Source organism: Cardiocondyla obscurior, linkage group LG23 (assembly GCF_019399895.1).
Source record: "Cardiocondyla obscurior isolate alpha-2009 linkage group LG23, Cobs3.1, whole genome shotgun sequence".
In the NCBI taxonomy this organism is placed as follows: Eukaryota; Metazoa; Arthropoda; class Insecta; order Hymenoptera; family Formicidae; genus Cardiocondyla; species Cardiocondyla obscurior.
The window spans coordinates 850,251-869,439 of record NC_091886.1 but is presented as its reverse complement, the minus strand read 5'-3'; positions in this window follow the sequence as shown (position 1 = coordinate 869,439).

Sequence of the window (19,189 nt, the reverse complement as noted above, 5' to 3'; positions counted from 1 at the left end):
AAAAACGTGAAGCCGTTAAGCTCTTTGTTCAACAACCGTCTGCAGCACCACCACTGTTTATTCGCGATTTAACCTTAACAATTGTAAATATTACTACTAGTGACACTATAATCAAATTATCGTTAGGAAATGTACACTTATATATGAAACAGCAAACTGTATTATTTCTATTTGACATTAATTATTGTGTTGAGCATGTTTATTTCTCTCTATCACAAACTGTAGACACTGTTAGTGAAACATTTAAATATTTTGTATCTAGTTTATGACGTGATGCTATTACCACTAAAAGTGATGCGATTAAATTGTTACATGATATTTATGATAAAAATGTGCTCATTGATTGCGAACTCATTACGTTTGTTATCGATCGTATTGTTTTTGAGGCGTCAAATACTGTATTTTGTCATTAATTTCATTAAAATTGTATATGTTACATACTTTTATTTTATTTTAATTTATTTCATCTTATTCTTATCTTCCGAGAAGCTACGGGCTTCTATAGTTGCTATCGGTACGTGATTAATAAAAAAATCTTACGTTGCATTCTCGGGATGCTCGTTGTATGAAGGTATGTAACAGATCTCATCGCATGGTTACATTACCTGCGTGATAGATCTTCTTCGAACGGTTACATTACCTGCGCATGAGATAAAAAGTTTCTTACATTACGTTCTCGGATGTGCTATGACTCTATATTACCCCCACATATTTTTTCTAGCCCTTTGTCTTTGAGCCTACAGCCGTCAGTAGCTTCTGACATTTTAAACAGTGACCATGGAGCCGATGGAAGTAGAAGTCGACGTGTGTGAAAAGTGCAGGGGCCCGATTTGTCATTCTGTATTACTTAAATGTTTACGCCAGCGTGAATTGGGGTTTGCCACCCCGCTGAGCACGGCGCGGGCGCGGTGCCCCGCGCATAATAGAGACATAGGTTTCGCGTCGTGGGACTTTTTACAACACAACCCGGTGTACGGGGAGAAGCGTATAATTATGACTACGCTTCACCTGTGCACCAGGTCCATAGGCACGACGACTGTTACCGCACCGAAGCCGTCGGATAGAAAGAGCTATCCGGCGGCTAAGAGGCGCAAACTGTATTAAATGTGAGTGCGTGTGTATGATAAGATGCGTCGCTTTCGCATCTTCTCATACAAACATTTTTTACTAATATGTAGTGAAGAGAAGGAGGAGAAGCAGGAGGAAGAGAAGGAGGAGGAGAAGGGAAAGGTGGAAGCTGTATATAAAAGGTAATATTAAAAATTGAATAAATGTGTGCATTTGTGTGTGTGTGAGAACGCGTGTCAGGAGATATGAGGTGTCAACGCCTGGTCCGAGATCTGATACTTCTTATCTCCTCACACGTGTTCGTCAGTACGTGTCGAGACCGCGTTTTTGTCAGTACGTTTTGAAACCGCGTTTTTTTTTGTCAGTACGCGTTGAGACCGCGTAAGAGTAGCATTCGCGATTTTATTTCTCGTATCGCCAATATTCATTTGCGGTGGAGTTCTTAGTGCGGTATAGCCGCTTCACAGCGAGTCCCACACTACCCAGAGGAATCGGGCTCTGGGTGTGGGTAAGTTGCATTTTCTCCACCCACGGAAAACAAAAAAAAAAAAAAAAGAAATTTGTGAGATGAATAACACTCGCAGTGACGTGCGATGTGTTATCTTCTTCTCACAGCATTCCATGCAGTTCATCGCCACATCTCTTACCTTCAAGATGATAACGTTCGCGTAACTCGACACGTACGTGGAGAACGCATGACGCATTGCATCTGACGCATTGTTACCCCTTTCCCTCCTCTCCTGGTGACACAAACGTGGGGGCTTCCTCTCCTCATGATAACAAGCGCCCTGATAACAGGTGCATTGATAACAAGTGCATCGATAACAGGTGCACTGAAATCAAGTGCACTTATAACAGGTGCAATAAAATCAGGTGTACTAAAATCAGGTGCACTGAAATCAGGTGCACTGAAATCAGGTGCACTGATAACAGGTGCACCGATAACAAGTGCACTGAAATCAGGTGCACTGACAACACGGGTTTCCCTCCGACCCCGCGCCCCTCTCGGCGCTCCCGGAGTAGAACCCGTGTTTATTTGCTACTTATATTTTTGTTAAATATATTTAATTTGTTACATTTTACTGTCAAGTGTTTGCCTTTCTGTTATTCAATTGTGACCCCTACTCTGCGCGACTTGTAGCGCCGGCTGGACACCGTCAACGTCCGCAAATGTAAACGTTTTAAGTACGTACAAATAATCTGTTTAAATAAATGAAAAGCAATGCAAATTTATAGAAATTATAATTCAAACATTGTTACATTTTTATACAAATTTCCTCATTAATATTTTAAAAGTCAAGAATCAGAAACATCCGCATCAAGTTAATCGGAAAGTTTGACAAGGTTATCGACACAACCTGACTCCGTTTAATTTTTGTTGTTGATTTTTGTCATTCGACAGATCACGCAAAGTTCACATTTATTTATAATTTCATAATTAGTCACTCGAATTGAAGCACGAACAAAAAAGTTTTATATTAAAAATAAATTATTGCACACAAAGTTTCACAATGTTGAATATTTAAAGATTTTCTAACGTTTTTTGGTGGAAATCATATTATTATTATTGAGTGTATTAACCTGATTAAATCGTTCTTATAAAGAGAAGCTTTACGCATATAGAGTAACAAATAAATGATAAATTTTTTAGCTGCGGCTCAAAAATAATTCTTACGGAAATAAAATATTTTCATATGTAAAGGTTTTTCACTTTTTTCCATACAACTCGGAAACTATTGAAGATATCATAAAAAGTTTTATACAAAAGTTTTATGGTAGAAACACCTCTGTTTAACTCCAATAATAGAATTAAAAAAAAATTTTTTTTTGTAATTTTATAAACAATGTAGCGGTCGACGCATTTTGTGAACGCAGCATAATGCGTCGTCTGCTACAGTACAGGTTAACCTAATAACCTATCGACCATGACAGCTTGAGCTGTCATCGAGGGGAGTTTGCCTCCACTCCGCTAGGTGGATTGGAGGCAAATTCAATTCTCAATAGTAAAAATGGCCAGCCAACTGGTCATATACTGGACCAGTTGGCCGGTCAAAGTCGCTAATGATCCGCTCTAATAAAGTGGTCAGAGGCCAAAAAGTGACTTAACCTGCCGAGGTGTGCGCCAACATACGGAAGCACCCGAGGCAAAAGTGTTTTAACCTAAATGAGCGAGTCTTCTTATAAAAAAGTGAGGAGAGGGAAGCGAGCTAAGAGGATAGTAACTCCAACCTTCTTACCATCATCCCCGGAGAGCGAAAAAGAGAACCTTCCAAGGATAATAAGCATCGAGGACTTCAGAGGACAAGTAAAGATCCTACCGAGAAGAAAACTCGACGAGGGAATCCAACTCTTGCCCTGGAGACTCATCCCGATAGACGACCCTCTCCAGAGAACTCAACAGGAGGCAGAGCCATCTACAGCTGAGGCCAGAAACCAAACCAAGCCATCTTCAGCTGAGGCAGGAATCCAGGTTGAAACATCGAAAACCGAGGCTGGAATACAGGCGGAGACCTCCAGGAGAAACGAAGCAACGCAGACAAAAGGAGCAGAGATCTTTCCGCTAAAATATCTCGGAGACGACAAGTGGGGACCGATTCTGGTCACACTAACCAAGCCTCATATCAGCTACCGCGAACGCCGACAAGACTAAGTCTTCGGCATTTTGAAAGGCGCCCAACTAAAGGGCGCCGCCTAAAGAATTAGAAAAATAATAATTGTTAAATAGTTGTAAATTAAATTAAATAAAATTTATGTTGAAAAATATTTGGAGAACGACTGATTCTACCATAAACAATTTTGTAAGAAAATTTTTTTTATTTAATTCCATTTCTGCAGTAAAAATATAGTTGTTTTTACTATAAAACTTTTGTATAAAACTTTTTTTAATATCTTAAATAGTTTTCCAGTTATATCGAAAAAAGCAAATAACCCTTCTATTTGTAAAGGGTGGTTTCACCCCTTAAAAGTAAAATTTAGCACAAACAAAAAATAGTTTTGTGTTGCAGATGAACTACTCTACATGCACACAAAGTATTATATTTTTTTGAATTTTTGGTTTGCCTAATCTTCCTTGTTAGTACTTATGAATAATCAAAATTTTCAGTGATAATTAGCTAAGTAATAAAGAAAATTAAATTTTGTGGCTTTTCTAAGCGGAACCTGTCGCTTAAACCTATAGAATAATATTAACGTCAACTAAATTAAACGCATTTACATTCTAAGTCTTATCCTTAAGTTTTTCCTTTTTTTTTAATAAACTAACTTACAACTAATAAATTCGCAATTCTGATAATTAACTATGTAGGTTTTTTCGGCGCCTTTCATATCTCGCATGATCATGGTTTCATTCGATTCGGAGAGAGTATTAAATTATAAGATCGCTGAGTTAACGCAAACCCGGGTACATCGGTTAATACATAGCGATTTTTATTGAGTTTCTTTGCAACCAAGTACGGGCTTTTGTAGGTAGCCTTAAACTTGTTTTCTTTGCCGGGTCGAACAACCTGATCACGTATCGCTACGAAATCGCCTTGCTGATACAACGTTGGCTTCAAGTACGCATAGTACGCTTTATTATACGCTTTTATTTCTTACCTCGTTAATTGCGCTACTTGTCTAGCCTCGTCGCGCGATGCCGTTATGTTTAATGATTCTCCCGCAGTTTCTTTTTGTGATATTTCCCCGTAATAATTCGTATCTTTTTAGATTAGTTTCTTAGTCACTTCGTAATGTATCTTCCGACTAGAACTTTGATACGTCCTTCGTCATTTAGAGTGATGAAACACGCGTGCATCTCTCAGCTGCGCTTCCAACAAATTGATACCTAATATCAATATACAGACAACAAAGGATGTATCAACGGGATCGCTGCCTTGGACTTATAACGGTCCAGAGCAGTCAGTCGCTCTCAAATAAAGCTACCAGATAGATCAACGCTCCAGTTTCTCTCTCTTTATTCTAACCACTTCCCATAATTTACCTTAAATTACAACACTTTTAAAAACGTAACAAGTACGCGATCGGCGTGATTACGCTGTTCATATCCGAGAAAAACCTTGGACGGCGAATTTCCTAATGACGCATGAAACGTATTATTAATTACATATTGTGCGGTCCCTAACTTCTTTTCCCACTCGTGCGGTTCTTCCACAAGTTTTTTAAGTGAGGACTTGAAGAAGCGATTTACTCTTTCTGCCAACCCATTCGCCCATAAGGCGGCGACTGTTATTAAGTAATGATTTATTTTTCGGAGTTCTATTAACGATCGGAATTCGTTGCTTGTAAATGCGGTGCCTCTATCTGAGGTAATGCGTGTCAGATTGCCAACGACATCGAATAGAGCCGACAACTGTTTAACTGTTTCATGAGCTTCTATCTTCCGGCACGCCAGCAGCCACGTAAAACGTGAGAACGCGTCAATTACAACCAAAATATGCTTTGAGTTAGCATGCGACGGAATTAGAAGACCGAAATGGTCCACATGTACGGAATCGAGCGGTTCTTTTGCGTTAGACGTTATTTGCATTTCGCCCTCTTGAACGTTACGGCTGTGATCAGCCATTATGTAAGTTAAACAACCATCGATGTATTCATTAACTTTTCTTTGTAGCGATGGGAACCAGTAATTGGTTTGAACACCTCGAACCGTTTTCTCGCGTCCGCAATGCGCCATTTCGTCATGGTACACTCTTACAATATTACGCCATATACCATCCGGTACGACGAATCGCATACAATTAGTTCCTTTTTTATAAATTAATCCGTCTACCATTTGAAACTCGTCGCTTTCGCGTTGTTCCAAATCTTTCGCTATCCTTTGTAAAAACGGGTCGCTCAGCTGTCTTAGGTTTAATTCGTCTATTAAGGGGAACGCCTCAATTAAGGAAACCGCTCTACTTAACGCGTCCACATGCTGCATTTTCTCGCCTGGGCGATGTACAATAGTAAACTCGTAGTCTTGTAAACGAATAATCCAACGCGCAATCCGTGGATTAAGTCGCGCCTTATTCACAGGGAACGCCACCGCATGACAATCGGTCAAAATTATAAATTTAATGCCATACAGATAAATATGCAGGCGCTCCACAGCTTCGACCACCGCAAGCATTTCGAGTTCATAGCTGTGGTACGTAAATTCCGCTTGATTTGTGGCTTGACTATAATAGGCGATCGCTGCCAGCCTACCGCACTCCTGTCGTTGTAACAAGATAGCTGCTAATGCCATCGAACTGACATTGGTATGCAATTCGGTGCGTGCGTCGCGTTTGTATAATCTTAACGTCGGGTACGAATTAAGTTTTCTTTTTAGTGCGTCAAACGCCGTTATATAATTCCCATCAAAACGAAAAGATGTTTTTTTTTTTTTTTAACAGCGCGTGTAAGGGCTTGACTAATTTAGCAAAACCTTTGATAAAACGCCTAAAATAACTCGCAAGGCCCAAGAACTGTTGCACCTCTGCGACCGTTTTTGGCCGTGGAAAATTATCTATTGCCTTCGTATGACGGGCGCTCATTGTTATTCCTGATCCCGACAGCACGTATCCTAAGTATTCGATCGATTTCATTAGAAATTTACATTTTTTAAAATTTAATTTTGTTGCACCGGGGCCGGTGCACGGGGTCCGTCCTTCGGGATCCGTGAGGGAGGGCGAAAATAGTCGTTTTTTAAATAAAAGCTTAGAATTTTTATTAAGTTATGATGTTACACTTTTTCTATCTTCCTAGGTTTCCCTTTTGTCGGTTCGGCACACGTCCTCGCGTTGTCACGCGTCCTCGGCTCCGCGAGGTCTCCTCTTACTTGGCACGCGACCGAACTTTGATTATCACACGCTCTCAGTTTACGGCACGGACTATGATGCGACTGCCCGTCCGTGACGGTTCGCGGTTATTTAATAGTGACGCAGGGCCTTGGCCTCATCGGGTTGCAATGCCGAACTTCGGTCGTTCGGCGAATGCAACCTCAGCGATTTCGGCAATAAGTTCTCGCACGTGTTTCTCTTATTATTTAATTTCTTAAAGAGGTTTGCTGATCTTGCATCCTCCGAGGTTATTTAATTACGAGATACTTATGCCGAAATGCCCTGCGTCATGTTTCGTGTTGTAACGGGGTTTGGGTTACAACAATTTAAAGTCATTACTTTTCAAGAGAACGAGCGTTTCTTTTAATGTATCTAAATTTTGCTCAATTGTCGTGGATGGTATCAAAATATTGTCTATATAAACTGTGGCGAGACCCTCTCTGTCCCGCCACTACAGGTATATGCCTGCAGATATAGTACCGCGCCAAACGCGCACGACGACGACCAACCGTCACCAAAGGCCGAGGAGGGAAGGATACCCCTACCTCCGACCAACGGGTATAAAAGCTGCGGCAGCGGATGGACCGGCATCTTGTTCCAATCCAGCTCTTGCTGCGACCACTCGGCCGCGACGAAGAGACTCCTAGCCCGTCTCGGGGGATTATCCCGGACGATCTGCAGTGCAGCGACTCGGGGGATTTCCCGGCCGCGTTCTCGGGGGCCACCCGGAGCACTGGTCGTCGACTCGAGGGATACACGGTCGACTTCTTCTTGGCAATCCTACCTGTCTCGGGGGAATCCCGGACGATCCGCAGTGCAGCGACTCGGGGGATTTCCCGGCCGCGTTCTCGGGGGCCACCCGGAGCACTGGTCGTCGACTCAAGGGATACACGGTCGACTTCCTAGCAACCGCTTATCGATCTTGGGGACATCCCGGACTGAATCTCACGCCACCCCTTCGGGAGAACATTCCTCCACTCGCACCGAATTCGCCGGCAAATTCACGACATTCAATATCGACGGCGACGAGCCCGGGCCGTTAACGCGTACCGCGATACCGACCGACTTGCGGCCAACGCTTACGAGCGGAACTGACGGTCGATACCGACCGCGTTCCCATCCCTGCGCTTATTGTATAACCCTGCGACACCGACCCGCTTATAACCCGCGCTTGCAATTAACGCTTGCGACAGACGCTGACCGCGTTCCCGTCCCTGCGCTTATTGTACAACCCTGCGACACCGACCCGCTCGTAACCCAACGCTTGCGACCGACACGGCTCCGCTCGTGAATACCGAAGTACCGAGCATAAGAGAGACCGCTGCCAAAAATGCTCTCCACCCCGCTTACGAGCACATGCCACTTTTGGCACCTCTCTCATGTAAATTGTGTAAATAAATTGTTTAAGTAGTGCGCATAAAACAGTGCACGGCTTCTTTGCACCCTGAGCTCCACTGAGCGGCTTCCGGCCAAAGAAAAACACAAGTGTTACAAAACTAACACACGGTCCGTTCGGATTAGCGGCTAAAGTATTTGTACTAAATGTTTTTGAAATTCCGCTGGTGATTCCGAGAAACCAAATGGTAAGCGGACAAACTCAAATTACCCGTCCGGAATCGCGAAACCGAAATAATGTTTGTCGTCTTTGTGAACAGGAATTTGGTGAAACCCGTCTCTAAGGTCGAGGAGAGTGAACACTTTTCTACCGCTTAATCTCGTAAGATGATCTTCCACAATCGGAAATGGGTATTTTTGTTTTATTACTTTTTCATTTAAGGGTCGAAGATCGACGCATAAGTGCATCTGGTCATTCTTTTTCCGTACCGGAACAGCGCGCGCGCAAAACGGGAATACACTCGGTTTTATAATTCCTCTGGACATCAAGTCGTCCGTAATCGTCCGCATTTTGATTTTCTCCGAGTACGCAAATTGTCGGGGCGCAAACGCATACGGTTTGTGATCTTTTAAAACCACTCGTACGGGCGCACATTCCAGCGGGGGAGGAACTTGCATATGCTCTACTTTATTAAACAAGTTAATTAATTTCCTTTTATCAGACAATAAACTGTCGGTATGTATGTCTTGCCACTCATCGGTGGTATAACTGACAATTTCGTCCACCGTCTTTTGTTTTAATAGTTCAGCAACCAAACGTACAGTTTAATCATTTTCTGAGTAATTCGACATGATAGATATTTTATTTCGACGGAAGAAATCGCGCCCTAATATTAGATCAGTCGGCAAGCTAGTTTCACCTATCACACATAAATCTACATTATAATTGGTTTCGGGTAACGCACGCAACATTATTTTCGCTGTAACCATTCCGCGTAATTTAATCGGTGTTTTATTAACAACGCTATATTTTAATTCCGGTATTTTCCGCAACGCATTTTTACCAGACTATAGTTTATCAAATATAACAGAGCCGATCGAGGATATCGGGCTCCCTGAGTCGTATAACGCTTCGAGTTTACATGAAAAATTATTGACGCTTATTATTTCTAGAATCGGCAGATTTATTTTAAACTCTAAGTTCGCATTCCTCGCTACTGTTGTCACGGTGTCGTTTGTTGTTAGTGTGTCTTCGGCGTGATCGTTTGCTGATGCGGGCATGCTTCCGATGGCTGCTACTGCTGATGTTTCTCGAGTTGTCGATACGTTGGGTCGTTCTCGCCGTCGAAGACGAAAACAATCGGCTCGTTCGTGTCCTTTCTTTTGGCAATACACACAGAATTGATCTTTCTCTGCTCTTGGTTTATCCCCGTCAGGAATTTGTCGACTTGGTTTTATTTTGTCCTTGTCAACACGGTTCGCAATTACTCCCGGTTTTTTCACATATTCACCGTGAGCTATCGTCACATCATGCATTTTTTCTAAGAAAGTCATAAACCGAATAAGATGGTAGCGAGGCTGCTACACCGCGTAACGTATTACTGTTAATTCCCGATACTAAATATTTTACTGTATCACTTTCGGCAAGTTTTAACGATTTGAGCATGGGCATTTTAGCTCATGCATAATTGCGAAATGTTTCTTTACCTTAGATCCATTTACGTGCCTCCACTTTGTCCAAGACGGCCTTGTATGAGAAACGCGCGCGAAAGGCCATGGTAATATCTTGACGAAACGTTTGCCAGAATTTTCGCACCGCTAACGATGCTACTTCTAACCATGCCCGTGCAGATTTGCGAAGTTTCTCGATTGCTGCCAAGAGAAGGATGTCGTTCGCAACCACGTAAATTCTGGCGACTCGTTCCACGGTCTCGATCCATGTGGTCACATCGCTGTCCGCTGAACGGTTGTATGCGGGCAGCTACGCGGCCAAAAGTTTTACCGCGTGCGCTGTCGACGGTGTTGCTAGCAGCGAATGTTCACCAGGTGCCCTCGATGCCGGCGGCTGAGGAACTGGCTGTGAATGTGGCACTTGCAAGGTCGATTCTCTAAGTGCTCCAACCCCTAGGTAATTTGAAAGGAGATTGCGGAAGAGTTCTTCTTGCTGCTGAAAGCTTTTATTCATGCGTTCTTCCTGCTTCCTCATTTCTCCCTGCCACACTTCCCTTTGTTTTTGCTGCTACCTGGAGTGCTCATCTAATACAGCCCACACGCCGAGTATCGGGGCCGGCGATGGTACAGGGGATGACGCCGCCAAGTTGATAGCTGATTCCAGTAACACGGTTATTAAGGGTTCTGGTGGCGCACGGCTTGTGCTCAGCGCCGCTGACAATTCACCACTCTCCGCAGCCGAGGCCACTGCTTGAGCCGTCGCCTTACTATTTATTATTAGGTTGATATAGCCTTCTTTCGACTTACTCGACTTAAGACCCAGACGGCGTGCTTCCACTTGCAGTTTTTTATATGTCAACGCGTTCAACATCGTCGAAGTGGAAGCAAGCAGCATCGACGATGTTCCGATTTTCAAATGTTTTATCACGATCTTCTCGTACGTCGGCGAAAAGCTAAACATTTCTTGCGAATGTTATTGCGCGAGTGGTACGTTAACATTATACAAAAAAAATGATGCGATTCACTGCAATAGAATACACAGACATGATTGTCTGTTACGGTGTGGCAGATGAAAACGCGCGTGTCGCAGTGCAAATTTACCGCAAAAAATATCCGCATCGTGCGCATCCTACTTCAAAGACGATATCAAGGTGCGTACAACGTGCGAGAGAGACCGGGTGCGTAGATGTGCGGTCTCAAAATTACGACTACCCGGCACGTCAAAACGTCCGCGACGAGAAACATATTTTACGCGCCTTCGAAGATGATCCGAGCAATAGCGTGCGCCGCGCATTTTGAGATCTAGGAGTGTCAAGATCTCTAGTGCATCGTGTCATTCGGGAAGATGGATTGCACCCGTTTCATTACCAGCTGGTGCAACATCTTCTCCCACGTGATGCAATATGTTATGTCTTCAACTCCACATCTTTTTTTTCGACACATATTAGAAAATTTAGTTAAGGGAAAGTATACCGTACTCTATTGAAACACAAAGAAAAAACTTTAGAACCTTCCAGAAAGACAATTTTTAAAACTGAAAATATTCCGGTACTGCTTATTGCGTGAAAAACAAAAAAAACATCTAACAAATTGTAAACGAGCTCCAATAAGATCCAGACAAAAAAAACTTGTCTGGACATGACAAAAAAATCAAACTTAAAGGTTCGTAAATATTTCAAACTTTCATTAAAATGTCTACCGTAGGAAAAGGCTTTAAGAAGAAGAAAATAACTTTTTTAAAAATGTAATTGTACCGTGGATCCTGAGCCTTAGAAAAACCAAGGGCGCGAGAGTCCTGTAACTATCGGAATGTCGTGCGGACAAAAGCAATAAAATTCAGGCAACACAATATGTCATACCGATAGTAAAAGTTTTCTAACCATTTTTCTAAAAATGTTAACAACATTCTGGAAGGTTCGGAAAAGATGACTCGCTAGGGCGGAGCCTCTTATTAATATTTATTTCAAAAACCAATGGATATCGGGAACTCCTCACCAAAATGTAGAAACTAAGGGCGAAAAACATAGAAGTTTAAGAAACAGAGAAGGGATGAGGCGCGAGTGTCCAATAATTGTAAAACAGGAAAAGTGGAGAAACAGACTCGGCAAATAAAAGTTTTGAGTTTCGGAAAAATGAAAATTCGGCAATAGTCCTCCCTCTTTCCAAGCTTATAAAATCTTGTGTTCCGGCGGAGCACGCTTTTTTGCTCTCCAGATTTCCGATGCATAAGTTTACTTAAACAAAATCGCGTGTGCCTGTTTGCACAAGACTGCAGAGGAATCAAATAAGAAGACTCTAAAGAAGATCTCCTAAAAGTAAGTTTCGACAATCAATTATCTTATCCGAATTAATTGATTCCACTAAATGTTCTACAAATCCAAAGTGTTCCTTTTGTTGTATTTGAAAAAAGTGAAAAGGGATTGTCTGTGTCGGAGTTTCAGAGTTTCGGTTATGTCCTCTGGACTTTGTGGCGATTCAGATTTGCAAAGAGAATTGCTCCCGAGTATTGGCTGTGATATGCCGTCGAAAAATTAGCAACTTACTGGAATGGGCCACATCACCACTCTATTTACAGAGATTCATAGATTACCCAAATCTTTGTGAATAGAGTCAAATAAGCCACACCTCTAGGTCCACTAACGTCTCGGTAGCTTTGAACGGCGAGTTTTTGCTTGCACGGGGGGCGTCAAATCTTTAAATGTTATTTTCTCGGTTATTAACGCCTAACTTGCAAATCCGTATAGGACTTTTCTACTTATTTTCGGAAGCCCAATCTACAACTAAAAACTTTTTTACATTAACAGGGACACCCTGTATACAGGGTGTCCAAAATATTATTAGCAATATTAAAACTGTGGGTAGGGAATCAGATTTGGAAACAAAAAGTCCTTTACGAATTTGTAAAATTTGTAACTATTATTGAAAAAAAAAAATTAATTTGTATAGCGCATGAGCGACAAGGAAGATGCGGGTGCGTGAACGCGACAGACGACGGTGCCATTTTTAGTTATTCGCCTGTTGCGCTCACTCACTCGTAACTTCCTTGTCGCTCATGCGTTATACAAATTAATTTTTTTTTTTCAATAATGGTTACGAATTTTACAAATTCGTAAAGGACTTTTCGTCTCTAAATCTGATTCCCTACCCACAGTTTTAATATTGCTAATAATATTTCAGACACCCTTGTTACACCGTAGTACGGTGCGGTTGTGGGTCCGTTCGCCGGAACGTTTGCCACACCAGAGAGGAGCCGGGTGTGGTTAAATAAAGTTCTTCTTTCGTAAATACGTTGCACTCTTTATTCTTCCTGTTAATATGATACAGCTAATACGCGTCGCGTTAAATCGGATAAGAATGCCCGCGACGGCTTCCGTCACTCATATACTCCACCGAGTTGCAACCTCAGCGAGTTTCGACCGCGGTGGTTGACCGGAGAGGTGCGTCAACCGCACGGGCTTATTCTAATTATTATATACAGGTTCATCGCTCTATTTTGACATCAGGCGATAATCCCGAGGTCCTTGCCCGATTGCGAAAGTGCAGGGCGATTTTCGAAATGGTTTGCAACCAGAGCGCATTCTTCAGAATGCTGCTCAGGTTACAACAAACTGCATAGTTACCATCCGGACGAGACAGCCAGGGCATAAATGATGGTTTGAACGAACTTACCTGAGAAGTTCAATCCTAATTATGCCCGTTGTCTCGTCCGGATGGTCTTCCCTCCCGTTTTACTTTTTATAACAAAATTTTTATTCATATATTTCTTTTTTCCTTTCGCTATGAAACCTGCAATTTACACTTAAATTTTGAACTTATGACGATTGATGCGCAAACGGAGCGCGAGTAATCGCGTGCTTTCGTCTTTTTATTTTTTAATTCTCTCAAGACTGTTGTTAAAAAACACGCAGGAGCACTACTACATAGTTACCATCCGGACGAGACAACGGGCATAATTAGGATCGAACTTCACAGGTGAGTTCGTTCAATCTATCAATTATTATCTATATTTTGCATTCTTCGTAAAGTCCATTCTGTTTTTAATTCAATTTCTTGTTTAGATTCTTGAATAGATGATATTACTTTAGGTAAAAACCATGAGTTATTTTTTATTTCCTCATAATTTTTAGTTATTAATTTAATAATTTTTGTTTTAGATTTATAATTTTTTTTTAATCTGTTATATTAAATAATTGCTTCTTTATTTACTTTTAATTTTGATGAATCGAAATTAATTAAATGTGTTTAGAAAATTGTTGTAACCTGAACTGCACTTCGAAGAATGCGCTTTGGTTGCAAACCACCCCGGAAATACCTTGCGTTTTCGACATCGGGCAAGAACCTCGGGATTATCGCCCGATGTCGAAATAAGGAAATGAATTCACATTTAACAATTAAAATAAGGCCGCGCGGTTGACGAACCTCTCCGGTCAACTACCGCGGCCGAAACTCGCTGAGGTTGCAACTCGGCTGAGTATATGAGCGACGGCTCGGAAGCCGTCGCGGGCACTCCTATCAGGAGAAACGTGACGCGTGTCAAGTGTAACAACGAAAGAATAAATAAGTACAACACATTTTCCAAAAGAAGTCTTAATTAATCTACACCCGGCTCCTCTCAACGGGTGGTACACGTTCCGGCGAACGGACCCACACCCGCACCGTACCACGGTGTAACAGAAAATAAAGAAAGGCTCCGAACTTTCTGCTGGAAATTTCCATAGCATGACAAAAAACCTGTGCTAGCCTGCAATGGCTCGGTTTATTTGGCTTTGACTGTTGCTAAGCAGGCATTTATTGCTTTATCGCTTGCAACAAGTGCGTGCCCTATCTCTTATTGAGACTTGCGACCGAACTTTCAAGACCGCGGGAAAGCCCGAAATTCGAGCCCCTTATTCACAAGGAACAAAGGTTTGGGCAAGCTTGCTTAGCGACAGCCAAAGGCAAGTCAGTCGCAATCCAGAACGCGTACTAGCCGCTCATCCTGGATAGCTATTTCGCGGATACTCTAATCCTTAAGCATTCTCAATTGCCTTAGCTTGCGCAATTGAGTCACATTAGCCCTCGCGTGGCTATTGCTTGTATAAAGTACAAATAAATACCGGCAGTTTTTTCTGGCAACCAAGTGTTTTTTACTCACAATCCTAGCTTTTTCGTTCTTGCGCGAACAAAATGTAATCCATTTAAAGTTTTTACGCGCGATAAGACAACATGAATTTGCCCACAACTTAATATTGAGTTTTCTATATCCATTACAGCATTTATTATACTTAGTCCTTGTTTTTTATGAATTGCAATAAATCTCCTAATAAAAGAATACTTCTTTGTTTAAACCATCTTTCATTACAATCTGTTGTATCAAATATTTTTGTTAAACGTAAATGTATATATGTTAATGTTAAATTGGATATCATTGATACTTCCTCAAAACTAAATAGTATAACATCTTTTAGTTCTGTACGTAATACTTTTAAAACATTATCTGCTAATAGTTTATATTTATTTAAAAATTCATGTTTAACTGGAAATTGTAACAATCTATGTATTGTCTTTTATATGAGTAAAATCCCACTGTTATATCCCGAGCCCTTAGCAACAGAAGCTCGGGAATAACGCTGGAATGTCGCTTGCGCGCGACCGTTTAGCTTGATCGGCAGAATACCGCCGATCAAGGTAACCCGGCATTTCCAGCCGGGACGCGACGTTCGAGGACAGTCGCGGTTGCCACCCGCGATTCTACTGATTGCTATGAATTTTGACATAGCAACAGCAGGAGATATATAAGGGCAGCCGCGGCCCGGACGGGCAGTCGCAATTAAGAATCGAATTAGATTATACGCGTGGCATCGAAGGCTGTAAAACAAAAGCAAGGAAAATAAAGGAACACAGCAACTTTACGAGTTAAGACTTTATTCCACGAGTTCCCGTCTACATTGTCCGGAGAACGGACTCCACGGTATCCCTGCGGTGCAACAATACGGACAAAGAGGCTTTCGTCAATTAATGGTACCGTTTCTTTCGCTCTTTTACAGGCTCTAGCGAACTGCTAGATGGGCATATTATGTCCGTCATATTTTGAAACAGACTCAAGTGCATCTCTAATATAAAAATTTGGATATCCAGTCCCGAAGGGCGTCGCGGAAGAACCAAAGTTAAAGGATGAAGCTGTTAAAGGTGGTATTTGTAAAGGGGGTAATTTATGAAAAATTGATTCAGTAGGAGTAGTATCTTCTGTATTTTTTAATATACTAATGGATATTTTTTTTAGTTTTTCCTCTATTTTTTCCGTTCGTTCCGATATATCTTTTTCTCGTTTTTTAAATTCTCGAACCGTTTTTTCTAAGTTAAGTTTAGATGGACCTTGTACTTGTAAAATATCTTCATTATCTGAATCTTCCATTTTTAATAAAGAGAGAAAAAAAAAAAGAAAAATACTAATTTATTTTTAATTAATATCCCGCACTGCGTTAATATGTATTTTTAAACTAATTCTGCGAGATATTATCCCACCGCTGTCACCACTTGTTACGTTCGAGTATTTTTTTTTCGATTGATTGAGGATGAAATAAAGAAAATAGATTTTTGAGTTAAGATAAAAATATATTCAGTATTTATTTAAAATGTTAAATTAATTTTTACAAATTTAGGAGTCATAGAGATTTCTGGTGGTAATGAATGTCTGATCTCTGCTTTGTTACTCCAACTAGATTCTTTGGTGGTGGAAGAGGTTTTGAATTTTCGTGAGTAGTTATTTTAGTCTGCAACGGAGGCTTTGGCTTTCTTTTAGTTGGAGGCAGAGGAGGAGGTGGTTTCTTCGGGGTCCGTGCCGGTGGCTTCCCTTCTTTTACTACGATTTTTAGCGGGAGCGGCTCTATACAGAGGATCCTGGGAGTTGGTTTGGGTTTCGGGAGGTTCTCAATTCCGGCCGCCCGGGGGTCGAATATTCTCGTTTCCTCGAAATTTCTACGTAATTTTCTAAAAAAAGCCTGACGTCCGCCTCTTTTGCTCCGTCGTGCTCGTTTTTTCTTTTCGCTATTAATTAATTAAAATACAATATTGAATTTTGTAAATTGAAATAACAATAGTGATTTAAATTATCGGCATTTAATAATCGTGTCGGATTCGCTCGGGTTTTACAATCGCGTTAAATTCGCTCGGGTTTTACAATCGGAGAATCGGTTTTAAATAATCATGATGGATTCGCTTAGATTTTACAATCGGAGAATCGGTTTTTAAATAATCGCGATGAATTCGCTTGGAGTTTTTAATTGGAGAATCGGTTTTAAATAATCGCGATAAATTCGCTTGGATTTTACAATCAGAGAATCGGTTTTAAATAATCGCGATGAATTCGCTTGGATTTTACAATAGAAGAATCGGTTTTAAATAATCGCGATGAATTCGCTTGGATTTTACAATCGGAGAATCGGTTTTTAAATAATCGCGATAAATTCGCTTAGATTTTACAATCGGAGAATCGTTTTTAAATAATCGCGATGAATTCACTCGGAATTTTATAATCGTGTTAAATTCGCTCGGGATTTTATAATCGTGTTAAATTTGTTCGGATTTAAATATTACAATAATTCGTTAGTCACAATTCGGAATTTTCTAGGAAGAGTGCCCGCGTTTCGCACTACGGAGCGCGCAGGGCTTGGAGTAGGATTGTTCCGCTTAACGCCTGGAGTAGGCGCGCAGGACGAGGATAGGTTTGTTCCGTTGGCAGGGGAGCGGAATAGGAAGAGAGACTCGATGCTTCGCCTTGGTTAGCGCGCTTTCGAGGGAAAGATTTTTCCGCGAGACGCCTTGGGTAGCGCGCAGAAAAATAATGATTAGAAAGAAATAATGGTATTGGAATTCTTACCTTTGTGATCCCTGCATGATCGCTTTGGATAGCGCTTCTATGGTAGTTCTCACTCTGGCAAGAGGGACGGAAGTGAATTGTTGCTAAAATTTGGACCCTTTTTATACCTTAAAAGTGTAGGTGAGGGGTGTAGGCGGGACAAGTGGTATTTTGTTCTAATATTTCTATTGGCTCGTGAGGGCATGGAGAGGGAAAGCGCGGGGGTCAGTCGGTCGCGAGCCCTCGCAGGTGTAACTTCGCGGGGGTCGCGCGGCCGATTAAAAGGCCATTTCTGAGACGCCGCGGGAACTCCTCTCTTTGTCTCTCTTACAGTCGCCGTAATCGGAGCCGCTGCTCCATAGCTCGTCATTACTCCTCTTTTTATTTTATTTTATTATTTTGTTATAATTTATTTAATGCAAGGGAGAAGAAAAAGAAAAGGAAAAAAGTAAAAAAAATTTAATATGTAACACCCCCATCCTTAAATTTTTAGCGGAACATTTTAGTGGAGCGATGGTGAGTTTGTCGAACTTAATATTATTATATAATTATGGTGGTACAAAATATTTACATTTTTTAAGTCTATTCTTATAAACTATTCGCGTTGTATTTCTAATTTTAATTCGTACATTTTCTCGATCAAGACATTCTATTATTTGATAAGGTCCAGTATATTCGGGATTTATTTTAATTGTTTTACCATCGTTGGTTCCCTAATAGCACATGATATCATTCGAATATTCTACATTTTTACTATAAATATACGTAACGTAAGTAATATACAAAGAATATTCGTACAACATCTTAATAGTATGTTATTTTGTTGTATATTCTCAGAATAAACTCACAATATCTACACTAAATGTAAGTAATATACTGAGAATATTCGAATAACATCTGAAAAGTATTTTTTCGTATGTTCTCAAAATATACTAAGAACATACCGCCATATTAAGTATGTTTAGAAAACGTTCAAAGAACGCTCGTGATAAGTTGCATCTAATTATATCTTCTGAACATACTCATTGGTACGCCATTTTGAATTACTGTTTCTACAGTCTTTCCTTCCGTTCCGCCGGCCCGATCGGAGCTTTACGAGCATAACCTCACAGGTAATAATCTAAAACATCCTTTACATCTTTGTATTTAAACACATTTTAATATTTATTTTATTAAAATTAAAGTGTATCTTGTATAATATTGTAGCGGTCGACGCATTTTGTAAACGCAGCATAATGCGTCGTCTGCTAAAGCGTAAGTTAACCTAGTAACCTATCAACCATGACAGCTTGAGCTGTCATTAAGAGGAGTTTGCTTCCACTCCGCTAGGTGGATTGGAGGCAAATTCAATTCTCGGTAGTAAAAATGGTCAGCCAACTGGTCATATACTGGACCAGTTGGTCGGTCAAGTCAAAGTCGCTAATGATCTGCTCTAATAAAGTAATCAGAAGCTAAAAGTATCTTAACCCGCTGAGGTGTG